Genomic DNA, 27,610 nt, shown 5'->3' with positions numbered 1-27,610 from the left:
CTATGGGGCCCATAGTGGAAAAAGGAGAATCTTCAAATAAAAACTACCCAGAAGCATTCTGCGAAACTTCTTTCTGTTCTGTGCATTCAACTAACAGAGAGGAAGCTTACTTTTGATTGAGCAGTTCTGAAACACTCTTTCTGTATAAACTGAAAGTGGACATTCACAGTGCTATGGAGCATGTATTGGAAAAAGGAATATCTTCAAATGAAAACTACACAGAAGTTTTCTGTGAAACTTCTTTCTGTTCTGTGCGTTCCACCAACAGAGTTGAACCTTAATTTTGATAGAGCAGGTCTGAAACACTCTTCCTGTAGAAACTGCAAGGGGATATTCTGAGCACGAAGGGGCCAATAGTGGAAAAAGGAATATCTGCAAATAAAAACTACACAGAAGCATTCTGTGAAACTTCTTTATGTTCTCTGCATTCAACTAACGGTGTTGAACGTTACTTTTGATTGAGCAGTTCTGAAAATCTCTTTCTGTAGAAACTGCAAGTGGATATTCAGAACGCTTAGGGGCCTATAATGGAAAAAGGAATATCTTCAAATAAAAACTACACAGAAGCATTCTGTGAAACTTCTTTCTCTTCTGTGCATTCAACTAAGAGATTTGAAGATTACTTTTGATTGAGCAGTTCTGAAAGACTCTTTCTGTTGAAACTGCAAGTGGACATTCGGAGCGCTAAAGGGCCTATAGTGAAAAAGTTATATCTTCAAATGAAAACTACCCAGAAGAATTCTGTGAAACTTCTTTCTGTTCTGTGAATTCAACTAACAGAGTTGAAGCTTACTTTTGATTGAGCAGTTCTGAAACACTCTTTTTGTGGAAACTGAAAGTGGACATTCAGAGCGCTAAGGGGCCTATAGTGGAGAAAGGAATATCTTCAAATAAAAACTACACAGAAGCATTCTGTGAAACTTCTTTCTGTTCTATGCATTCAACTAACAGATTTGAACTTTACTTTTGATAGAGCAGTTCTGAAACACTCTTTCTGTGGAAACTGCAAGTGGACTTTCAGAGCGCTACGGGGCCTATAGTGGAGAAAGGAATATCTCCAAATAAAACATACACAGAAATATTCTCTGAAATTACTTTCTGTTCTGTGCATTCAACTAACGGAGTTTAAGCTTTCTTTTGATTGAGCAGTTCTGAAACACTCTTTCTGGAGAAACGGCAAGAGGACATTTTGTGATCTAAGGGGCCTATAGGGGAAAAAGGCATATGTTCAAATAAAAACTGCAGAGAAGCATTGTGTGAAACTTCTTTCTGTTCTGTGGATTCAACTAACAGATTTGAACTTTACTTTTGATTGAGCAGTTCTGAAACAATCTTTCTTTAGAAACTGCAAATGGACATTTGGAACCGTAAGAGGCCTATAGTGGAAAAAGTAATATCTTCTAATAAAAACTACACAGAATCATTCCGTGAAACTTCTTTCTGTTCTGTGCACACAACTAACAGAGTTTAAGCTTTCTTTTGATTCAGCAGTTCTGAAACACTCTTTTTGTGGAAACTGAAAGTGGACATTCAGAGCGCTAAGGGGCCTATAGTGGAGAAAGGAATATCTTCAAATAAAAATTACACAGAAGCATTCTGTGAAAATTCTTTCTCTTCTATGCATTCAACTAACAGATTTGAACTTTACTTTTGATAGAGCACTTCTGAAACACTCTGTGGAAACTGCAAGTGGACTTTCAGAGCGCTACGGGGCCTATAGTGGAGAAAGGAATATCTCCAAATAAAACATACACAGAAATATTCTCTGAAATTACTTTCTGTTCTGTGCATTCAACTAACGGAGTTTAAGCTTTCTTTTGATTGAGCAGTTCTGAAACACTCTTTCTGGAGAAACGGCAAGAGGACATTTTGTGATCTAAGGGGCCTACAGGGGAAAAAGGCATATGTTCAAATAAAAACTGCAGAGAAGCATTGTGTGAAACTTCTTTCTGTTCTGTGGATTCAACTAACAGATTTGAACTTTACTTTTGATTGAGCAGTTCTGAAACAATCTTTCTTTAGAAACTGCAAATGGACATTTGGAACCGTAAGAGGCCTATAGTGGAAAAAGTAATATCTTCTAATAAAAACTACACAGAATCATTCTGTGAAACTTCTTTCTGTTCTGTGCACACAACTAACAGAGTTTAAGCTTTCTTTTGATTGAGCAGTTCTGAAACACTCTTTTTGTGGAAACTGAAAGTGGACATTCAGAACGCTAAGGGGCCTATAGTGGAGAAAGGAATATCTTCAAATAAAAATTACACAGAAGCATTCTGTGAAAATTCTTTCTCTTCTATGCATTCAACTAACAGATTTGAACTTTACTTTTGATAGAGCACTTCTGAAACACTCTGTGGAAACTGCAAGTGGACTTTCAGAGCGCTACGGGGCCTATAGTGGAGAAAGGAATATCTCCAAATAAAACATACACAGAAACATTCTCTGAAATTACTTTCTGTTCTGTGCATTCAACTAACAGAGTTTAAGCTTTCTTTGGATTGAGCAGTTCTGAAACACTCTTTCTGGAGAAACTGCAAGAGGACATTCGGAGCATTCCCGGGCCTATAGAGGAAAAAGGCCTACAACCAATTAAAAACTACACAGAAGAATCCTGTGAAACTTCTTTCTGTTCTGTGAATTCAACTAACAGAGTTGAACCTAACTTTTGATTGAGCAGTTCTGAATCATTCTTTCTGTAGAAAATGCAAGAGGATATTCCGTGCTCTAAGGGGCCTATAGTGGAAAAAGGAATATCTTCAATTAACAACTACACAGAAGCATTCTGCGAAACTTCTTTCTGTTCTGTGCATTCAACTAACAGAGTTGAAGCTTACTTTTGATTGCACAGTTCTGAAACACTCTTTCTGTAGAGAGTGCATGTGGACATTGGCAGCTCGATGGGGCCCATAGTGGAAAAAGGAGAATCTTCAAATAAAAACTCCCCGGAAGCATTCTGCAAAACTTCTTTCTGTTCTGTGCATTCAACTAACAGAGGGGAAGCTTACTTTTGATTGAGCAGTTCTGAAACACTGTTTCTGTATAAACTGAAAGTGGACATTCACAGTGCTATGGGGCATGTATTGGAAAAAGGAATATCTTCAAATGAAAACTACACAGAAGCTTTCTGTGAAACTTCTTTCTGTTCTGTGCATTCCACCAACAGAGTTGAACCTTAATTTTGATAGAGCAGTTCTGAAACACTCTTCCTGTAGAAACTGCAAGGGGATATTCTGAGCACGAAGGGGCCAATAGTGGAAAAAGGAATATCTGCAAATAAAAGCTACACAGAAGCATTCTGTGAAACTTCTTTATGTTCTCTGCTTTCAACTAACAGAGTTGAACGTTACTTTTGATTGAGCAGTTCTGAAACTCTCTTTCTGTAGAAACTGCAAGTGGATATTCAGAACGCTTAGGGGTCTATAATGGAAAAAGGAATATCTTCAAATAAAAACTACACAGAAGCATTCTGCGAAACTTCTTTCTGTTCTGTGCATTCAACTAACAGAGTTGAAGCTTACTTTTGATTGCGCAGTTCTGAAACACTCTTTCTGTAGAGAGTGCATGTGGACATTGGCAGCTCGATGGGGCCCATAGTGGAAAAAGGAGAATCTTCAAATAAAAACTCCCCAGAAGCATTCTGCGAAACTTCTTTCTGTTCTGTGCATTCAACTAACAGAGGGGAAGCTTACTTTTGATTGAGCAGTTCTGAAACACTCTTTCTGTATAAACTGAAAGTGGACATTCACAGTGCTATGGAGCATGTATTGGAAAAAGGAATATCTTCAAATGAAAACTACACAGAAGCATTCTGTGAAACTTCTTTCTGTTCTGTGCATTCCACCAACAGAGTTGAACCTTAATTTTGATAGAGCAGTTCTGAAACACTCTTCCTGTAGAAACTGCAAGGGGATATTCTGAGCACGAAGGGGCCAATAGTGGAAAAAGGAATATCTGCAAATAAAAGCTACACAGAAGCATTCTGTGAAACTTCTTTATGTTCTCTGCTTTCAACTAACAGAGTTGAACGTTACTTTTGATTGAGCAGTTCTGAAACTCTCTTTCTGTAGAAACTGCAAGTGGATATTCAGAACGCTTAGGGGTCTATAATGGAAAAAGGAATATCTTCAAATAAAAACTACACAGAAGCATTCTGTGAAACTTCTTTCTCTTCTGTGCATTCAACTAAGAGAGTTGAAGATTACTTTTGATTGAGCAGTTCTGAAAGACTCTTTCTGTTGAAACTGCAAGTGGACATTCGGAGCGCTAAAGGGCCTATAGTGGAAAAAGTTATATCTTCAAATGAAAACTACCCAGAAGAATTCTGTGAAACTTCTTTCTGTTCTGTGCATTCAACTAACAGAGTTGAATCTTACTTTTGATTGAGCAGTTCTGAAACACTCTTTCTGTGGAAACTGCAAGTGGACTTTCAGAGCGCTACGGGGCCTATAGTGGAGAAAGGAATATCTCGAAATAAAGCATACACAGAAACATTCTCTGAAATTACTTTCTGTTCTGTGCATTCAACTAACAGAGTTTAAGTTTTCTTTTGATTGAGCAGTTCTGAAACACTCTTTCTGGAGAAACTGCAAGAGGACATTCGGAGCATTCCCGGGCCTATAGAGGAAAAAGGCCTATAACCAATTAAAAACTACACAGAAGAATTCTGTGAAACTTCTTTCTGTTCTGTGCATTCAACTAACAGAGTTGAACCTTACTTTTGATTGAGCAGTTCTGAATCATCCTTTCTGTAGAAAATGCAAGAGGATATTCCGTGCTCTAAGGGGCCTATAGTGGAAAAAGGTATATCTTCAATTAACAACTACACAGAAGCATTCTGCGAAACTTCTTTCTGTTCTGTGCATTCAACTAACAGAGTTGAAGCTTACTTTTGATTGCGCAGTTCTGAAACACTCTTTCTGTAGAGAGTGCATGTGGACATTGGCAGCTCTATGGGGCCCATAGTGGAAAAAGGAGAATCTTCAAATAAAAACTACCCAGAAGCATTCTGCGAAACTTCTTTCTGTTCTGTGCATTCAACTAACAGAGAGGAAGCTTACTTTTGATTGAGCAGTTCTGAAACACTCTTTCTGTATAAACTGAAAGTGGACATTCACAGTGCTATGGAGCATGTATTGGAAAAAGGAATATCTTCAAATGAAAACTACACAGAAGTTTTCTGTGAAACTTCTTTCTGTTCTGTGCGTTCCACCAACAGAGTTGAACCTTAATTTTGATAGAGCAGGTCTGAAACACTCTTCCTGTAGAAACTGCAAGGGGATATTCTGAGCACGAAGGGGCCAATAGTGGAAAAAGGAATATCTGCAAATAAAAACTACACAGAAGCATTCTGTGAAACTTCTTTATGTTCTCTGCATTCAACTAACGGTGTTGAACGTTACTTTTGATTGAGCAGTTCTGAAAATCTCTTTCTGTAGAAACTGCAAGTGGATATTCAGAACGCTTAGGGGCCTATAATGGAAAAAGGAATATCTTCAAATAAAAACTACACAGAAGCATTCTGTGAAACTTCTTTCTCTTCTGTGCATTCAACTAAGAGATTTGAAGATTACTTTTGATTGAGCAGTTCTGAAAGACTCTTTCTGTTGAAACTGCAAGTGGACATTCGGAGCGCTAAAGGGCCTATAGTGAAAAAGTTATATCTTCAAATGAAAACTACCCAGAAGAATTCTGTGAAACTTCTTTCTGTTCTGTGAATTCAACTAACAGAGTTGAAGCTTACTTTTGATTGAGCAGTTCTGAAACACTCTTTTTGTGGAAACTGAAAGTGGACATTCAGAGCGCTAAGGGGCCTATAGTGGAGAAAGGAATATCTTCAAATAAAAACTACACAGAAGCATTCTGTGAAACTTCTTTCTGTTCTATGCATTCAACTAACAGATTTGAACTTTACTTTTGATAGAGCAGTTCTGAAACACTCTTTCTGTGGAAACTGCAAGTGGACTTTCAGAGCGCTACGGGGCCTATAGTGGAGAAAGGAATATCTCCAAATAAAACATACACAGAAACATTCTCTGAAATTACTTTCTGTTCTGTGCATTCAACTAACAGAGTTTAAGCTTTCTTTTGATTGAGCAGTTCTGAAACACTCTTTCTGGAGAAACTGCAAGAGGACATTCGGAGCATTCCCGGGCCTATAGAGGAAAAAGGCCTATAACCAATTAAAAACTACACAGAAGAATTCTGTGAAACTTCTTTCTGTTCTGTGAATTCAACTAACAGAGTTGAACCTTACTTTTGATTGAGCAGTTCTGAATCATTCTTTCTGTAGAAAATGCAAGAGGATATTCCGTGCTCTAAGGGGCCTATAGTGGAAAAAGGAATATCTTCAATTAACAACTACACAGAAGCATTCTGCGAAACTTCTTTCTGTTCTGTGCATTCAACTAACAGAGTTGAAGCTTACTTTTGATTGCGCAGTTCTGAAACACTCTTTCTGTAGAGAGTGCATGTGGACATTGGCAGCTCGATGGGGCCCATAGTGGAAAAAGGAGAATCTTCAAATAAAAACTCCCCAGAAGCATTCTGCGAAACTTCTTTCTGTTCTGTGCATTCAACTAACAGAGGGGAAGCTTACTTTTGATTGAGCAGTTCTGAAACACTCTTTCTGTGGAAACTGCAAGTGGACTTTCAGAGTGCTACGGGGCCTATAGTGGAGAAAGGAATATCTCCAAATAAAGCATACACAGAAACATTCTCTGAAATTACTTTCTGTTCTGTGCATTCAACTAACAGAGTTTAAGCTTTCTTTGGATTGAGCAGTTCTGAAATACTCTTTCTGGAGAAACTGCAAGAGGACATTCAGAGCATTCCCGGGCCTATAGAGGAAAAAGGACTATAACCAATTAAAAACTACACAGAAGAATTCTGTGAAACTTCTTTCTGTTCTGTGAATTCAACTAACAGAGTTGAACCTTACTTTTGATTGAGCAGTTCTGAATCATCCTTTCTGTAGAAAATGCAAGAGGATATTCCGTGCTCTAAGGGGCGTATAGTGGAAAAAGGAATATCTTCAATTAACAACTACACAGAAGCATTCTGCGAAACTTCTTTCTGTTCTGTGCATTCAACTAACAGAGTTGAAGCTTACTTTTGATTGCGCAGTTCTGAAACACTCTTTCTGTAGAGAGTGTATGTGGACATTGGCAGCTCTATGGGGCCCATAGTGGAAAAAGGAGAATCTTCAAATAAAAACTACCCAGAATCATTCTGCGAAACTTCTTTCTGTTCTGTGCATTCAACTAACAGAGAGGAAGCTTACTTTTGATTGAGCAGTTCTGAAACACTCTTTCTGTGTAAACTGCAAGGGGACAATCACAGTGCTATGGAGCATGTACTGGAAAAAGGAATATCTTCAAATGAAAACTACACAGAAGCTTTCTGTGAAACTTCTTTCTGTTCTGTGCATTCCACGAACAGAGTTGAAACTTAGTTTTGATAGAGCAGGTCTGAAACACTCTTCCTGTAGAAACTGCAAGGGGATATTCTGAGCACGAAGGGGCCAATAGTGGAAAAAGGAATATCTGCAAATAAAAACTACACAGAAGCATTCTGTGAAACTTCTTTATGTTCTCTGCATTCAACTAACAGAGTTGAACGTTACTTTTGATTGAGCAGTTCTGAAACTCTCTTTCTGTAGAAACTGCAAGTGGATATTCAGAACGCTTAGGGGCCTATAATGGAAAAAGGAATATCTTCAAATAAAAACTACACAGAAGCATTCTGTGAAACTTCTTTCTCTTCTGTGCATTCAACTAAGAGAGTTGAAGATTACTTTTGATTGAGCAGTTCTGAAAGACTCTTTCTGTTGAAACTGCAAGTGGACATTCGGAGCGCTAAAGGGCCTATAGTGGAAAAAGTTATATCTTCAAATGAAAACTACCCAGAAGAATTCTGTGAAACTTCTTTCTGTTCTGTGCATTCAACTAACAGAGTTGAAGCTTACTTTTGATTGAGCAGTTCTGAAACACTCTTTTTGTGGAAACTGAAAGTGGACATTCAGAGCGCTAAGGGGCCTATAGTGGAGAAAGGAATATCTTCAAATAAAAACTACACAGAAGCATTCTGTGAAACTTCTTTCTGTTCTATGCATTCAACTAACAGATTTGAACTTTACTTTTGATAGAGCAGTTCTGAAACACTCTTTCTGTGGAAACTGTAAGTGGACTTTCAGAGTGCTACGGGGCCTATAGTGGAGAAAGGAATATCTCCAAATAAAACATACACAGAAATATTCTCTGAAATTACTTTCTGTTCTGTGCATTCAACTAACGGAGTTTAAGCTTTCTTTGATTGAGCAGTTCTGAAACACTCTTTCTGGAGAAACGGCAAGAGGACATTGTGTGCTCTAAGGGGCCTATAGGGGAAAAAGGCATATGTTCAAATAAAAACTACAGAGAAGCATTGTGTGAAACTTCTTTCTGTTCTGTGGATTCAACTAACAGATTTGAACTTTACTTTTGATTGAGCAGTTCTGAAACAATCTTTCTTTAGAAACTGCAAATGGACATTGGGAACCGTAAGAGGCCTATAGTGGAAAAAGTAATATCTTCTAATAAAAACTACACAGAATAATTCTGTGAAACATCTTTCTGTTCTGTGCACGCAACTAACAGAGTTTAAGCTTTCTTTTGATTGAGCAGTTCTGAAACACTCTTTTTGTGGAAACTGAAAGTGGACATTCAGAGCGCTAAGGGGCCTATAGTGGAGAAAGGAATATCTTCAAATAAAAACTACACAGAAGCATTCTGTGAAAATTCTTTCTCTTCTATGCATTCAACTAACAGATTTGAACTTTACTTTTGATAGAGCAGTTCTGAAACACTCTGTGGATACTGCAAGTGGACTTTCAGAGCGCTACGGGGCCTATAGTGGAGAAAGGAATATCTCCAAATAAAACATACACAGAAACATTCTCTGAAATTACTTTCTGTTCTGTGCATTCAACTAACAGAGTTTAAGCTTTCTTTTGATTGAGCAGTTCTGAAACACTCTTTCTGGAGAAACTGCAAGAGGACATTCAGAGCATTCCCGGGTCTATAGAGGAAAAAGGCCTATAACGAATTAAAACTACACAGAAGAATTCTGTGAAACTTCATTCTGTTCTGTGAATTCAACTAACAGAGTTGAACCTTACTTTTGATTGAGCAGTTCTGAATCATTCTTTCTGTAGAAAATGCAAGAGGATATTCCGTGCTCTAAGGGGCCTATAGTGGAAAAAGTAATATCTTCCATTAACAACTACACAGAAGCATTCTGCGAAACTTCTTTCTGTTCTGTGCATTCAACTAACAGAGTTGAAGCTTATTTTTGATTGCGCAGTTCTGAAACACTCTTTCTGTAGAGAGTGCATGTGGACATTGGCAGCTCGATGGGGCCCCTAGTGGAAAAAGGAGAATCTTCAAATAAAAACTCCCCGGAAGCATTCTGCGAAACTTCTTTCTGTTCTGTGCATTCAACTAACAGAGGGGAAGCTTACTTTTGATTGAGCAGTTCTGAAACACTGTTTCTGTATAAACTGAAAGTGGAAATTCACAGTGCTATGGAGCATGTATTGGAAAAAGGAATATCTTCAAATGAAAACTACACAGAAGCATTCTGTGAAACTTCTTTCTGTTCTGTGCATTCCACCAACAGAGTTGAACCTTAATTTTGATAGAGCAGTTCTGAAACACTCTTCCTGTAGAAACTGCAAGGGGATATTCTGAGCACGAAGGGGCCAATAGTGGAAAAAGGAATATCTGCAAATAAAAGCTACACAGAAGCATTCTGTGAAACTTCTTTATGTTCTCTGCTTTCAACTAACAGAGTTGAACGTTACTTTTGATTGAGCAGTTCTGAAACTCTCTTTCTGTAGAAACTGCAAGTGGATATTCAGAACGCTTAGGGGTCTATAATGGAAAAAGGAATATCTTCAAATAAAAACTACACAGAAGCATTCTGTGGAACTTCTTTCTCTTCTGTGCATTCAACTAAGAGAGTTGAAGATTACTTTTGATTGAGCAGTTCTGAAAGACTCTTTCTGTTGAAACTGCAAGTGGACATTCGGAGCGCTAAAGGGCCTATAGTGGAAAAAGTTATATCTTCAAATGAAAACTACCCAGAAGAATTCTGTGAAACTTCTTTCTGTTCTGTGCATTCAACTAACAGAGTTGAATCTTACTTTTGATTGAGCAGTTCTGAAACACTCTTTCTGTGGAAACTGCAAGTGGACTTTCAGAGCGCTACGGGGCCTATAGTGGAGAAAGGAATATCTCGAAATAAAGCATACACAGAAACATTCTCTGAAATTACTTTCTGTTCTGTGCATTCAACTAACAGAGTTTAAGTTTTCTTTTGATTGAGCAGTTCTGAAACACTCTTTCTGGAGAAACTGCAAGAGGACATTCGGAGCATTCCCGGGCCTATAGAGGAAAAAGGCCTATAACCAATTAAAAACTACACAGAAGAATTCTGTGAAACTTCTTTCTGTTCTGTGCATTCAACTAACAGAGTTGAACCTTACTTTTGATTGAGCAGTTCTGAATCATCCTTTCTGTAGAAAATGCAAGAGGATATTCCGTGCTCTAAGGGGCCTATAGTGGAAAAAGGTATATCTTCAATTAACAACTACACAGAAGCATTCTGCGAAACTTCTTTCTGTTCTGTGCATTCAACTAACAGAGTTGAAGCTTACTTTTGATTGCGCAGTTCTGAAACACTCTTTCTGTAGAGAGTGCATGTGGACATTGGCAGCTCTATGGGGCCCATAGTGGAAAAAGGAGAATCTTCAAATAAAAACTACCCAGAAGCATTCTGCGAAACTTCTTTCTGTTCTGTGCATTCAACTAACAGAGAGGAAGCTTACTTTTGATTGAGCAGTTCTGAAACACTCTTTCTGTATAAACTGAAAGTGGACATTCACAGTGCTATGGAGCATGTATTGGAAAAAGGAATATCTTCAAATGAAAACTACACAGAAGTTTTCTGTGAAACTTCTTTCTGTTCTGTGCGTTCCACCAACAGAGTTGAACCTTAATTTTGATAGAGCAGGTCTGAAACACTCTTCCTGTAGAAACTGCAAGGGGATATTCTGAGCACGAAGGGGCCAATAGTGGAAAAAGGAATATCTGCAAATAAAAACTACACAGAAGCATTCTGTGAAACTTCTTTATGTTCTCTGCATTCAACTAACGGTGTTGAACGTTACTTTTGATTGAGCAGTTCTGAAAATCTCTTTCTGTAGAAACTGCAAGTGGATATTCAGAACGCTTAGGGGCCTATAATGGAAAAAGGAATATCTTCAAATAAAAACTACACAGAAGCATTCTGTGAAACTTCTTTCTCTTCTGTGCATTCAACTAAGAGATTTGAAGATTACTTTTGATTGAGCAGTTCTGAAAGACTCTTTCTGTTGAAACTGCAAGTGGACATTCGGAGCGCTAAAGGGCCTATAGTGAAAAAGTTATATCTTCAAATGAAAACTACCCAGAAGAATTCTGTGAAACTTCTTTCTGTTCTGTGAATTCAACTAACAGAGTTGAAGCTTACTTTTGATTGAGCAGTTCTGAAACACTCTTTTTGTGGAAACTGAAAGTGGACATTCAGAGCGCTAAGGGGCCTATAGTGGAGAAAGGAATATCTTCAAATAAAAACTACACAGAAGCATTCTGTGAAACTTCTTTCTGTTCTATGCATTCAACTAACAGATTTGAACTTTACTTTTGATAGAGCAGTTCTGAAACACTCTTTCTGTGGAAACTGCAAGTGGACTTTCAGAGCGCTACGGGGCCTATAGTGGAGAAAGGAATATCTCCAAATAAAACATACACAGAAATATTCTCTGAAATTACTTTCTGTTCTGTGCATTCAACTAACGGAGTTTAAGCTTTCTTTTGATTGAGCAGTTCTGAAACACTCTTTCTGGAGAAACGGCAAGAGGACATTTTGTGATCTAAGGGTCCTATAGGGGAAAAAGGCATATGTTCAAATAAAAACTGCAGAGAAGCATTGTGTGAAACTTCTTTCTGTTCTGTGGATTCAACTAACAGATTTGAACTTTACTTTTGATTGAGCAGTTCTGAAACAATCTTTCTTTAGAAACTGCAAATGGACATTTGGAACCGTAAGAGGCCTATAGTGGAAAAAGTAATATCTTCTAATAAAAACTACACAGAATCATTCCGTGAAACTTCTTTCTGTTCTGTGCACACAACTAACAGAGTTTAAGCTTTCTTTTGATTCAGCAGTTCTGAAACACTCTTTTTGTGGAAACTGAAAGTGGACATTCAGAGCGCTAAGGGGCCTATAGTGGAGAAAGGAATATCTTCAAATAAAAATTACACAGAAGCATTCTGTGAAAATTCTTTCTCTTCTATGCATTCAACTAACAGATTTGAACTTTACTTTTGATAGAGCACTTCTGAAACACTCTGTGGAAACTGCAAGTGGACTTTCAGAGCGCTACGGGGCCTATAGTGGAGAAAGGAATATCTCCAAATAAAACATACACAGAAATATTCTCTGAAATTACTTTCTGTTCTGTGCATTCAACTAACGGAGTTTAAGCTTTCTTTTGATTGAGCAGTTCTGAAACACTCTTTCTGGAGAAACGGCAAGAGGACATTTTGTGATCTAAGGGGCCTACAGGGGAAAAAGGCATATGTTCAAATAAAAACTGCAGAGAAGCATTGTGTGAAACTTCTTTCTGTTCTGTGGATTCAACTAACAGATTTGAACTTTACTTTTGATTGAGCAGTTCTGAAACAATCTTTCTTTAGAAACTGCAAATGGACATTTGGAACCGTAAGAGGCCTATAGTGGAAAAAGTAATATCTTCTAATAAAAACTACACAGAATCATTCTGTGAAACTTCTTTCTGTTCTGTGCACACAACTAACAGAGTTTAAGCTTTCTTTTGATTGAGCAGTTCTGAAACACTCTTTTTGTGGAAACTGAAAGTGGACATTCAGAACGCTAAGGGGCCTATAGTGGAGAAAGGAATATCTTCAAATAAAAATTACACAGAAGCATTCTGTGAAAATTCTTTCTCTTCTATGCATTCAACTAACAGATTTGAACTTTACTTTTGATAGAGCACTTCTGAAACACTCTGTGGAAACTGCAAGTGGACTTTCAGAGCGCTACGGGGCCTATAGTGGAGAAAGGAATATCTCCAAATAAAACATACACAGAAACATTCTCTGAAATTACTTTCTGTTCTGTGCATTCAACTAACAGAGTTTAAGCTTTCTTTGGATTGAGCAGTTCTGAAACACTCTTTCTGGAGAAACTGCAAGAGGACATTCGGAGCATTCCCGGGCCTATAGAGGAAAAAGGCCTACAACCAATTAAAAACTACACAGAAGAATCCTGTGAAACTTCTTTCTGTTCTGTGAATTCAACTAACAGAGTTGAACCTAACTTTTGATTGAGCAGTTCTGAATCATTCTTTCTGTAGAAAATGCAAGAGGATATTCCGTGCTCTAAGGGGCCTATAGTGGAAAAAGGAATATCTTCAATTAACAACTACACAGAAGCATTCTGCGAAACTTCTTTCTGTTCTGTGCATTCAACTAACAGAGTTGAAGCTTACTTTTGATTGCACAGTTCTGAAACACTCTTTCTGTAGAGAGTGCATGTGGACATTGGCAGCTCGATGGGGCCCATAGTGGAAAAAGGAGAATCTTCAAATAAAAACTCCCCGGAAGCATTCTGCAAAACTTCTTTCTGTTCTGTGCATTCAACTAACAGAGGGGAAGCTTACTTTTGATTGAGCAGTTCTGAAACACTGTTTCTGTATAAACTGAAAGTGGACATTCACAGTGCTATGGGGCATGTATTGGAAAAAGGAATATCTTCAAATGAAAACTACACAGAAGCTTTCTGTGAAACTTCTTTCTGTTCTGTGCATTCCACCAACAGAGTTGAACCTTAATTTTGATAGAGCAGTTCTGAAACACTCTTCCTGTAGAAACTGCAAGGGGATATTCTGAGCACGAAGGGGCCAATAGTGGAAAAAGGAATATCTGCAAATAAAAGCTACACAGAAGCATTCTGTGAAACTTCTTTATGTTCTCTGCTTTCAACTAACAGAGTTGAACGTTACTTTTGATTGAGCAGTTCTGAAACTCTCTTTCTGTAGAAACTGCAAGTGGATATTCAGAACGCTTAGGGGTCTATAATGGAAAAAGGAATATCTTCAAATAAAAACTACACAGAAGCATTCTGCGAAACTTCTTTCTGTTCTGTGCATTCAACTAACAGAGTTGAAGCTTACTTTTGATTGCGCAGTTCTGAAACACTCTTTCTGTAGAGAGTGCATGTGGACATTGGCAGCTCGATGGGGCCCATAGTGGAAAAAGGAGAATCTTCAAATAAAAACTCCCCAGAAGCATTCTGCGAAACTTCTTTCTGTTCTGTGCATTCAACTAACAGAGGGGAAGCTTACTTTTGATTGAGCAGTTCTGAAACACTCTTTCTGTATAAACTGAAAGTGGACATTCACAGTGCTATGGAGCATGTATTGGAAAAAGGAATATCTTCAAATGAAAACTACACAGAAGCATTCTGTGAAACTTCTTTCTGTTCTGTGCATTCCACCAACAGAGTTGAACCTTAATTTTGATAGAGCAGTTCTGAAACACTCTTCCTGTAGAAACTGCAAGGGGATATTCTGAGCACGAAGGGGCCAATAGTGGAAAAAGGAATATCTGCAAATAAAAGCTACACAGAAGCATTCTGTGAAACTTCTTTATGTTCTCTGCTTTCAACTAACAGAGTTGAACGTTACTTTTGATTGAGCAGTTCTGAAACTCTCTTTCTGTAGAAACTGCAAGTGGATATTCAGAACGCTTAGGGGTCTATAATGGAAAAGGAATATCTTCAAATAAAAACTACACAGAAGCATTCTGTGAAACTTCTTTCTCTTCTGTGCATTCAACTAAGAGAGTTGAAGATTACTTTTGATTGAGCAGTTCTGAAAGACTCTTTCTGTTGAAACTGCAAGTGGACATTCGGAGCGCTAAAGGGCCTATAGTGGAAAAAGTTATATCTTCAAATGAAAACTACCCAGAAGAATTCTGTGAAACTTCTTTCTGTTCTGTGCATTCAACTAACAGAGTTGAATCTTACTTTTGATTGAGCAGTTCTGAAACACTCTTTCTGTGGAAACTGCAAGTGGACTTTCAGAGCGCTACGGGGCCTATAGTGGAGAAAGGAATATCTCGAAATAAAGCATACACAGAAACATTCTCTGAAATTACTTTCTGTTCTGTGCATTCAACTAACAGAGTTTAAGTTTTCTTTTGATTGAGCAGTTCTGAAACACTCTTTCTGGAGAAACTGCAAGAGGACATTCGGAGCATTCCCGGGCCTATAGAGGAAAAAGGCCTATAACCAATTAAAAACTACACAGAAGAATTCTGTGAAACTTCTTTCTGTTCTGTGCATTCAACTAACAGAGTTGAACCTTACTTTTGATTGAGCAGTTCTGAATCATCCTTTCTGTAGAAAATGCAAGAGGATATTCCGTGCTCTAAGGGGCCTATAGTGGAAAAAGGTATATCTTCAATTAACAACTACACAGAAGCATTCTGCGAAACTTCTTTCTGTTCTGTGCATTCAACTAACAGAGTTGAAGCTTACTTTTGATTGCGCAGTTCTGAAACACTCTTTCTGTAGAGAGTGCATGTGGACATTGGCAGCTCTATGGGGCCCATAGTGGAAAAAGGAGAATCTTCAAATAAAAACTACCCAGAAGCATTCTGCGAAACTTCTTTCTGTTCTGTGCATTCAACTAACAGAGAGGAAGCTTACTTTTGATTGAGCAGTTCTGAAACACTCTTTCTGTATAAACTGAAAGTGGACATTCACAGTGCTATGGAGCATGTATTGGAAAAAGGAATATCTTCAAATGAAAACTACACAGAAGTTTTCTGTGAAACTTCTTTCTGTTCTGTGCGTTCCACCAACAGAGTTGAACCTTAATTTTGATAGAGCAGGTCTGAAACACTCTTCCTGTAGAAACTGCAAGGGGATATTCTGAGCACGAAGGGGCCAATAGTGGAAAAAGGAATATCTGCAAATAAAAACTACACAGAAGCATTCTGTGAAACTTCTTTATGTTCTCTGCATTCAACTAACGGTGTTGAACGTTACTTTTGATTGAGCAGTTCTGAAAATCTCTTTCTGTAGAAACTGCAAGTGGATATTCAGAACGCTTAGGGGCCTATAATGGAAAAAGGAATATCTTCAAATAAAAACTACACAGAAGCATTCTGTGAAACTTCTTTCTCTTCTGTGCATTCAACTAAGAGATTTGAAGATTACTTTTGATTGAGCAGTTCTGAAAGACTCTTTCTGTTGAAACTGCAAGTGGACATTCGGAGCGCTAAAGGGCCTATAGTGAAAAAGTTATATCTTCAAATGAAAACTACCCAGAAGAATTCTGTGAAACTTCTTTCTGTTCTGTGAATTCAACTAACAGAGTTGAAGCTTACTTTTGATTGAGCAGTTCTGAAACACTCTTTTTGTGGAAACTGAAAGTGGACATTCAGAGCGCTAAGGGGCCTATAGTGGAGAAAGGAATATCTTCAAATAAAAACTACACAGAAGCATTCTGTGAAACTTCTTTCTGTTCTATGCATTCAACTAACAGATTTGAACTTTACTTTTGATAGAGCAGTTCTGAAACACTCTTTCTGTGGAAACTGCAAGTGGACTTTCAGAGCGCTACGGGGCCTATAGTGGAGAAAGGAATATCTCCAAATAAAACATACACAGAAATATTCTCTGAAATTACTTTCTGTTCTGTGCATTCAACTAACGGAGTTTAAGCTTTCTTTTGATTGAGCAGTTCTGAAACACTCTTTCTGGAGAAACGGCAAGAGGACATTTTGTGATCTAAGGGGCCTATAGGGGAAAAAGGCATATGTTCAAATAAAAACTGCAGAGAAGCATTGTGTGAAACTTCTTTCTGTTCTGTGGATTCAACTAACAGATTTGAACTTTACTTTTGATTGAGCAGTTCTGAAACAATCTTTCTTTAGAAACTGCAAATGGACATTTGGAACCGTAAGAGGCCTATAGTGGAAAAAGTAATATCTTCTAATAAAAACTACACAGAATCATTCCGTGAAACTTCTTTCTGTTCTGTGCACACAACTAACAGAGTTTAAGCTTTCTTTTGATTGAGCAGTTCTGAAACACTCTTTTTGTGGAAACTGAAAGTGGACATTCAGAACGCTAAGGGGCCTATAGTGGAGAAAGGAATATCTTCAAATAAAAATTACACAGAAGCATTCTGTGAAAATTCTTTCTCTTCTATGCATTCAACTAACAGATTTGAACTTTACTTTTGATAGAGCACTTCTGAAACACTCTGTGGAAACTGCAAGTGGACTTTCAGAGCGCTACGGGGCCTATAGTGGAGAAAGGAATATCTCCAAATAAAACATACACAGAAACATTCTCTGAAATTACTTTCTGTTCTGTGCATTCAACTAACAGAGTTTAAGCTTTCTTTGGATTGAGCAGTTCTGAAACACTCTTTCTGGAGAAACTGCAAGAGGACATTCGGAGCATTCCCGGGCCTATAGAGGAAAAAGGCCTACAACCAATTAAAAACTACACAGAAGAATCCTGTGAAACTTCTTTCTGTTCTGTGAATTCAACTAACAGAGTTGAACCTAACTTTTGATTGAGCAGTTCTGAATCATTCTTTCTGTAGAAAATGCAAGAGGATATTCCGTGCTCTAAGGGGCCTATAGTGGAAAAAGGAATATCTTCAATTAACAACTACACAGAAGCATTCTGCGAAACTTCTTTCTGTTCTGTGCATTCAACTAACAGAGTTGAAGCTTACTTTTGATTGCACAGTTCTGAAACACTCTTTCTGTAGAGAGTGCATGTGGACATTGGCAGCTCGATGGGGCCCATAGTGGAAAAAGGAGAATCTTCAAATAAAAACTCCCCGGAAGCATTCTGCAAAACTTCTTTCTGTTCTGTGCATTCAACTAACAGAGGGGAAGCTTACTTTTGATTGAGCAGTTCTGAAACACTGTTTCTGTATAAACTGAAAGTGGACATTCACAGTGCTATGGGGCATGTATTGGAAAAAGGAATATCTTCAAATGAAAACTACACAGAAGCTTTCTGTGAAACTTCTTTCTGTTCTGTGCATTCCACCAACAGAGTTGAACCTTAATTTTGATAGAGCAGTTCTGAAACACTCTTCCTGTAGAAACTGCAAGGGGATATTCTGAGCACGAAGGGGCCAATAGTGGAAAAAGGAATATCTGCAAATAAAAGCTACACAGAAGCATTCTGTGAAACTTCTTTATGTTCTCTGCTTTCAACTAACAGAGTTGAACGTTACTTTTGATTGAGCAGTTCTGAAACTCTCTTTCTGTAGAAACTGCAAGTGGATATTCAGAACGCTTAGGGGTCTATAATGGAAAAAGGAATATCTTCAAATAAAAACTACACAGAAGCATTCTGCGAAACTTCTTTCTGTTCTGTGCATTCAACTAACAGAGTTGAAGCTTACTTTTGATTGCGCAGTTCTGAAACACTCTTTCTGTAGAGAGTGCATGTGGACATTGGCAGCTCGATGGGGCCCATAGTGGAAAAAGGAGAATCTTCAAATGAAAACTCCCCAGAAGCATTCTGCGAAACTTCTTTCTGTTCTGTGCATTCAACTAACAGAGGGGAAGCTTACTTTTGATTGAGCAGTTCTGAAACACTCTTTCTGTATAAACTGAAAGTGGACATTCACAGTGCTATGGAGCATGTATTGGAAAAAGGAATATCTTCAAATGAAAACTACACAGAAGCATTCTGTGAAACTTCTTTCTGTTCTGTGCATTCCACCAACAGAGTTGAACCTTAATTTTGATAGAGCAGTTCTGAAACACTCTTCCTGTAGAAACTGCAAGGGGATATTCTGAGCACGAAGGGGCCAATAGTGGAAAAAGGAATATCTGCAAATAAAAGCTACACAGAAGCATTCTGTGAAACTTCTTTATGTTCTCTGCTTTCAACTAACAGAGTTGAACGTTACTTTTGATTGAGCAGTTCTGAAACTCTCTTTCTGTAGAAACTGCAAGTGGATATTCAGAACGCTTAGGGGTCTATAATGGAAAAGGAATATCTTCAAATAAAAACTACACAGAAGCATTCTGTGAAACTTCTTTCTCTTCTGTGCATTCAACTAAGAGAGTTGAAGATTACTTTTGATTGAGCAGTTCTGAAAGACTCTTTCTGTTGAAACTGCAAGTGGACATTCGGAGCGCTAAAGGGCCTATAGTGGAAAAAGTTATATCTTCAAATGAAAACTACCCAGAAGAATTCTGTGAAACTTCTTTCTGTTCTGTGCATTCAACTAACAGAGTTGAATCTTACTTTTGATTGAGCAGTTCTGAAACACTCTTTCTGTGGAAACTGCAAGTGGACTTTCAGAGCGCTACGGGGCCTATAGTGGAGAAAGGAATATCTCGAAATAAAGCATACACAGAAACATTCTCTGAAATTACTTTCTGTTCTGTGCATTCAACTAACAGAGTTTAAGTTTTCTTTTGATTGAGCAGTTCTGAAACACTCTTTCTGGAGAAACTGCAAGAGGACATTCGGAGCATTCCCGGGCCTATAGAGGAAAAAGGCCTATAACCAATTAAAAACTACACAGAAGAATTCTGTGAAACTTCTTTCTGTTCTGTGCATTCAACTAACAGAGTTGAACCTTACTTTTGATTGAGCAGTTCTGAATCATCCTTTCTGTAGAAAATGCAAGAGGATATTCCGTGCTCTAAGGGGCCTATAGTGGAAAAAGGTATATCTTCAATTAACAACTACACAGAAGCATTCTGCGAAACTTCTTTCTGTTCTGTGCATTCAACTAACAGAGTTGAAGCTTACTTTTGATTGCGCAGTTCTGAAACACTCTTTCTGTAGAGAGTGCATGTGGACATTGGCAGCTCTATGGGGCCCATAGTGGAAAAAGGAGAATCTTCAAATAAAAACTACCCAGAAGCATTCTGCGAAACTTCTTTCTGTTCTGTGCATTCAACTAACAGAGAGGAAGCTTACTTTTGATTGAGCAGTTCTGAAACACTCTTTCTGTATAAACTGAAAGTGGACATTCACAGTGCTATGGAGCATGTATTGGAAAAAGGAATATCTTCAAATGAAAACTACACAGAAGTTTTCTGTGAAACTTCTTTCTGTTCTGTGCGTTCCACCAACAGAGTTGAACCTTAATTTTGATAGAGCAGGTCTGAAACACTCTTCCTGTAGAAACTGCAAGGGGATATTCTGAGCACGAAGGGGCCAATAGTGGAAAAAGGAATATCTGCAAATAAAAACTACACAGAAGCATTCTGTGAAACTTCTTTATGTTCTCTGCATTCAACTAACGGTGTTGAACGTTACTTTTGATTGAGCAGTTCTGAAAATCTCTTTCTGTAGAAACTGCAAGTGGATATTCAGAACGCTTAGGGGCCTATAATGGAAAAAGGAATATCTTCAAATAAAAACTACACAGAAGCATTCTGTGAAACTTCTTTCTCTTCTGTGCATTCAACTAAGAGATTTGAAGATTACTTTTGATTGAGCAGTTCTGAAAGACTCTTTCTGTTGAAACTGCAAGTGGACATTCGGAGCGCTAAAGGGCCTATAGTGAAAAAGTTATATCTTCAAATGAAAACTACCCAGAAGAATTCTGTGAAACTTCTTTCTGTTCTGTGAATTCAACTAACAGAGTTGAAGCTTACTTTTGATTGAGCAGTTCTGAAACACTCTTTTTGTGGAAACTGAAAGTGGACATTCAGAGCGCTAAGGGGCCTATAGTGGAGAAAGGAATATCTTCAAATAAAAACTACACAGAAGCATTCTGTGAAACTTCTTTCTGTTCTATGCATTCAACTAACAGATTTGAACTTTACTTTTGATAGAGCAGTTCTGAAACACTCTTTCTGTGGAAACTGCAAGTGGACTTTCAGAGCGCTACGGGGCCTATAGTGGAGAAAGGAATATCTCCAAATAAAACATACACAGAAATATTCTCTGAAATTACTTTCTGTTCTGTGCATTCAACTAACGGAGTTTAAGCTTTCTTTTGATTGAGCAGTTCTGAAACACTCTTTCTGGAGAAACGGCAAGAGGACATTTTGTGATCTAAGGGGCCTATAGGGGAAAAAGGCATATGTTCAAATAAAAACTGCAGAGAAGCATTGTGTGAAACTTCTTTCTGTTCTGTGGATTCAACTAACAGATTTGAACTTTACTTTTGATTGAGCAGTTCTGAAACAATCTTTCTTTAGAAACTGCAAATGGACATTTGGAACCGTAAGAGGCCTATAGTGGAAAAAGTAATATCTTCTAATAAAAACTACACAGAATCATTCCGTGAAACTTCTTTCTGTTCTGTGCACACAACTAACAGAGTTTAAGCTTTCTTTTGATTCAGCAGTTCTGAAACACTCTTTTTGTGGAAACTGAAAGTGGACATTCAGAGCGCTAAGGGGCCTATAGTGGAGAAAGGAATATCTTCAAATAAAAATTACACAGAAGCATTCTGTGAAAATTCTTTCTCTTCTATGCATTCAACTAACAGATTTGAACTTTACTTTTGATAGAGCACTTCTGAAACACTCTGTGGAAACTGCAAGTGGACTTTCAGAGCGCTACGGGGCCTATAGTGGAGAAAGGAATATCTCCAAATAAAACATACACAGAAATATTCTCTGAAATTACTTTCTGTTCTGTGCATTCAACTAACGGAGTTTAAGCTTTCTTTTGATTGAGCAGTTCTGAAACACTCTTTCTGGAGAAACGGCAAGAGGACATTTTGTGATCTAAGGGGCCTACAGGGGAAAAAGGCATATGTTCAAATAAAAACTGCAGAGAAGCATTGTGTGAAACTTCTTTCTGTTCTGTGGATTCAACTAACAGATTTGAACTTTACTTTTGATTGAGCAGTTCTGAAACAATCTTTCTTTAGAAACTGCAAATGGACATTTGGAACCGTTAGAGGCCTATAGTGGAAAAAGTAATATCTTCTAATAAAAACTACACAGAATCATTCTGTGAAACTTCTTTCTGTTCTGTGCACACAACTAACAGAGTTTAAGCTTTCTTTTGATTGAGCAGTTCTGAAACACTCTTTTTGTGGAAACTGAAAGTGGACATTCAGAACGCTAAGGGGCCTATAGTGGAGAAAGGAATATCTTCAAATAAAAATTACACAGAAGCATTCTGTGAAAATTCTTTCTCTTCTATGCATTCAACTAACAGATTTGAACTTTACTTTTGATAGAGCACTTCTGAAACACTCTGTGGAAACTGCAAGTGGACTTTCAGAGCGCTACGGGGCCTATAGTGGAGAAAGGAATATCTCCAAATAAAACATACACAGAAACATTCTCTGAAATTACTTTCTGTTCTGTGCATTCAACTAACAGAGTTTAAGCTTTCTTTGGATTGAGCAGTTCTGAAACACTCTTTCTGGAGAAACTGCAAGAGGACATTCGGAGCATTCCCGGGCCTATAGAGGAAAAAGGCCTACAACCAATTAAAAACTACACAGAAGAATCCTGTGAAACTTCTTTCTGTTCTGTGAATTCAACTAACAGAGTTGAACCTAACTTTTGATTGAGCAGTTCTGAATCATTCTTTCTGTAGAAAATGCAAGAGGATATTCCGTGCTCTAAGGGGCCTATAGTGGAAAAAGGAATATCTTCAATTAACAACTACACAGAAGCATTCTGCGAAACTTCTTTCTGTTCTGTGCATTCAACTAACAGAGTTGAAGCTTACTTTTGATTGCACAGTTCTGAAACACTCTTTCTGTAGAGAGTGCATGTGGACATTGGCAGCTCGATGGGGCCCATAGTGGAAAAAGGAGAATCTTCAAATAAAAACTCCCCGGAAGCATTCTGCAAAACTTCTTTCTGTTCTGTGCATTCAACTAACAGAGGGGAAGCTTACTTTTGATTGAGCAGTTCTGAAACACTGTTTCTGTATAAACTGAAAGTGGACATTCACAGTGCTATGGGGCATGAATTGGAAAAAGGAATATCTTCAAATGAAAACTACACAGAAGCTTTCTGTGAAACTTCTTTCTGTTCTGTGCATTCCACCAACAGAGTTGAACCTTAATTTTGATAGAGCAGTTCTGAAACACTCTTCCTGTAGAAACTGCAAGGGGATATTCTGAGCACGAAGGGGCCAATAGTGGAAAAAGGAATATCTGCAAATAAAAGCTACACAGAAGCATTCTGTGAAACTTCTTTATGTTCTCTGCTTTCAACTAACAGAGTTGAACGTTACTTTTGATTGAGCAGTTCTGAAACTCTCTTTCTGTAGAAACTGCAAGTGGATATTCAGAACGCTTAGGGGTCTATAATGGAAAAAGGAATATCTTCAAATAAAAACTACACAGAAGCATTCTGCGAAACTTCTTTCTGTTCTGTGCATTCAACTAACAGAGTTGAAGCTTACTTTTGATTGCGCAGTTCTGAAACACTCTTTCTGTAGAGAGTGCATGTGGACATTGGCAGCTCGATGGGGCCCATAGTGGAAAAAGGAGAATCTTCAAATAAAAACTCCCCAGAAGCATTCTGCGAAACTTCTTTCTGTTCTGTGCATTCAACTAACAGAGGGGAAGCTTACTTTTGATTGAGCAGTTCTGAAACACTCTTTCTGTATAAACTGAAAGTGGACATTCACAGTGCTATGGAGCATGTATTGGAAAAAGGAATATCTTCAAATGAAAACTACACAGAAGCTTTCTGTGAAACTTCTTTGTGTTCTGTGCATTCCACCAACAGAATTGAACCTTAATTTTGATAGAGCAGTTCTGAAACACTCTTCCTGTAGAAACTGCAAGGGGATATTCTGAGCACGAAGGGGCCAATAGTGGAAAAAGGAATATCTGCAAATAAAAGCTACACAGAAGCATTCTGTGAAACTTCTTTATGTTCTCTGCTTTCAACTAACAGAGTTGAACGATACTTTTGATTGAGCAGTTCTGAAACTCTCTCTCTGAAGAAACTGCAAGTGGCTATTCAGAACGCTTAGGGGTCTATAATGGAAAAAGGAATATCTTCAAATAAAAACTACACAGAAGCATTCTGTGAAACTTCTTTCTCTTCTGTGCATTCAACTAAGAGAGTTGAAGATTACTTTTGATTGAGCAGTTCTGAAAGACTCTTTCTGTTGAAACTGCAAGTGGACATTCGGAGCGCTAAAGGGCCTATAGTGGAAAAAGTTTTATCTTCAAATGAAAACTACCCAGAAGAATTCTGTGAAACTTCTTTCTGTTCTGTGCATTCAACTAACAGAGTTGAAGCTTACTTTTGATTGAGCAGTTCTGAAACACTCTTTTTGTGGAAACTGAAAGTGGACATTCAGAGCGCTAAGGGGCCTATAGTGGAGAAAGGAATATCTTCAAATAAAAACTACACAGAAGCATTCTGTGAAAATTCTTTCTGTTCTACGCATTCAACTAACAAATTTGAACTTTACTTTTGATAGAGCAGTTCTGAAACACTCTTTCTGTGGAAACTGCAAGTGGACATTCAGAGCGCTACGGGGCCTATAGTGGAGAAAGGAATATCTCCAAATAAAACATACACAGAAACATTCTCTGAAATTACTTTCTGTTCTGTGCATTCAACTAACAGAGTTTAAGCTTTCTTTTGATTGAGCAGTTCTGAAACCCTCTTTCTGGAGAAACTGCAAGAGGACATTCGGAGCATTCCCGGGCCTATAGAGGAAAAAGGCCTATAACCAATTAAAAACTACACAGAAGAATTCTGTGAAACTTCTTTCTGTTCTGTGAATTCAACTAACAGAATTGAACCTTACTTTTGATTGAGCAGTTTTGAATCATTCTTTCTGTAGAAAATGCAAGAGGATATTCCGTGCTCTAAGGGGCCTATAGTGGAAAAAGGAATATCTTCAATTAACAACTACACAGAAACATTCTGTGAAACTTCTTTCTGTTCTGTGCATTCAACTAACAGAGTTGAAGCTTACTTTTGATTGCGCAGTTCTGAAACACTCTTTCTGTAGAGAGTGTATGTGGACATTGGCAGCTCTATGGGGCCCATAGTGGAAAAAGGAGAATCTTCAAATAAAAACTACCCAGAATCATTCTGCGAAACTTCTTTCTGTTCTGTGCATTCAACTAACAGAGAGGAAGCTTACTTTTGACTGAGCAGTTCTGAAACACTCTTTCTGTGTAAACTGCAAGTGGAAAATCACAGTGCTATGGAGCACGTACTGGAAAAAGGAATATCTTCAAATGAAAACTACACAGAAGCTTTCTGTGAAACTTCTTTCTGTTCTGTGCGTTCCACCAACAGGGTTGAACCTTAATTTTGATAGAGCAGGTCTGAAACACTCTTCCTGCAGAAACTGCAAGGGGATATTCTGAGCACGAAGGGGCCAATAGTGGAAAAAGGAAAATCTGCAAATAAAAACTACACAGAAGCATTCTGTGAAACTTCTTTATATTCTCTGCATTCAACTAACAGAGTTGAACGTTACTTTTGATTGAGCAGTTCTGAAACTCTCTTTCTGTAGAAACTGCAAGTGGATATTCAGAACGCTTAGGGGCCTATAATGGAAAAAGGAATATCTTCAAATAAAAACTACACAGAAGCATTCTGTGAAACTTCTTTCTGTTCTGTGCATTCAACTAAGAGAGTTGAAGATTACTTTTGATTGAGCAGTTCTGAAAGACTCTTTCTGTTGAAACTGCAAGTGGACATTCGGAGCGCTAAAAGGCCTATAGTGGAAAAAGTTATATCTTCAAATGAAAACTACCCAGAAGAATTCTGTGAAACTTCTTTCTGTTCTGTGAATTCAACTAACAGAGTTGAAGCTTACTTTTGATTGAGCAGTTCTGAAACACTCTTTTTGTGGAAACTGAAAGTGGATATTCAGAGTGCTAAGGGGCCTATAGTGGAGAAAGGAATATCTTCAAATAAAAACTACACAGAAGCATTCTGTGAAACTTCTTTCTGTTCTATGCATTCAACTAACAGATTTGAACTTTACATTTGATAGAGCAGTTCTGAAACACTCTTTCTGTGGAAACTGCAATTGGACTTTCAGAGCGCTACGGGGCCTATAGTGGAGAAAGGAATATCTCCAAATAAAATATACACAGAAACATTCTCTGAAATTACTTTCTGTTCTGTGCATTCAACTAACGGAGTTTAAGCTTTCTTTTGATTGAGCAGTTCTGAAACACTCTTTCTGGAGAAACGGCAAGAGGACATTGTGTGCTCTAAGGGGCCTATAGGGGAAAAAGGCATATGTTCAAATAAAAACTACAGAGAAGCATCGTGTGAAACTTCTTTCTGTTCTGTGGATTCAACTAACAGATTTGAACTTTACTTTTGATTGAGCAGTTCTGAAACAATCTTTCTTTAGAAACTGCAAATGGACATAGGGAACCGTAAGAGGCCTATAGTGGAAAAAGTAATATCTTCTAATAAAAACTACACAGAAGAATTCTGTGAAAATTCTTTCTCTTCTATGCATTCAACTAACAGATTTGAACTTTACTTTTGATAGAGCAGTTCTGAAACACTCTGTGGAAACTGCAAGTGGACTTTCAGAGCGCTACGGGGCCTATAGTGGAGAAAGGAATATCTCCAAATAAAACATACACAGAAACATTCTCTGAAATTACTTTCTGTTCTGTGCATTCAACTAACAGAGTTTAAGCTTTCTTTTGATTGAGCAGTTCTGAAACACTCTTTCTGGAGAAACTGCAAGAGGACATTCGGAGCATTCCCGGGCCTATAGAGGAAAAAGGCCTATAACCAATTAAAAACTACACAGAAGAATTCTGTGAAACTTCTTTCTGTTCTGTGAATTCAACTAACAGAGCTGAACCTTACTTTTGATTGAGCAGTTCTGAATCATTCTTTCTGTAGAAAATGCAAGAGGATATTCCGTGCTCTAAGGGGCCTATAGTGGAAAAAGGAATATCTTCAATTAACAACTACACAGAAGCATTCTGCGAAACTTCTTTCTGTTCTGTGCATTCAACTAACAGAGTTGAAGCTTACTTTTGATTGCGCAGTTCTGAAACACTCTTTCTGTAGAGAGTGCATGTGGACATTGGCAGCTCGATGGGGCCCATAGTGGAAAAAGGAGAATCTTCAAATAAAAACTCCCCAGAAGCATTCTGCGAAACTTCTTTCTGTTCTGTGCATTCAACTAACAGAGGGGAAGCTTACTTTTGATTGAGCAGTTCTGAAACACTCTTTCTGTGGAAACTGCAAGTGGACTTTCAGAGTGCTACGGGGCCTATAGTGGAGAAAGGAATATCTCCAAATAAAGCATACACAGAAACATTCTCTGAAATTACTTTCTGTTCTGTGCATTCAACTAACAGAGTTTAAGCTTTCTTTGGATTGAGCAGTTCTGAAATACTCTTTCTGGAGAAACTGCAAGAGGACATTCAGAGCATTCCCGGGCCTATAGAGGAAAAAGGCCTATAACCAATTAAAAACTACACAGAAGAATTCTGTGAAACTTCTTTCTGTTCTGTGAATTCAACTAACAGAGTTGAACCTTACTTTTGATTGAGCAG

The sequence above is a fragment of the Symphalangus syndactylus genome, chromosome 24 (assembly GCF_028878055.3).
Source record: "Symphalangus syndactylus isolate Jambi chromosome 24, NHGRI_mSymSyn1-v2.1_pri, whole genome shotgun sequence".
Lineage (NCBI taxonomy): Eukaryota > Metazoa > Chordata > Mammalia > Primates > Hylobatidae > Symphalangus > Symphalangus syndactylus.
This window is presented reverse-complemented; position numbering follows the sequence as displayed.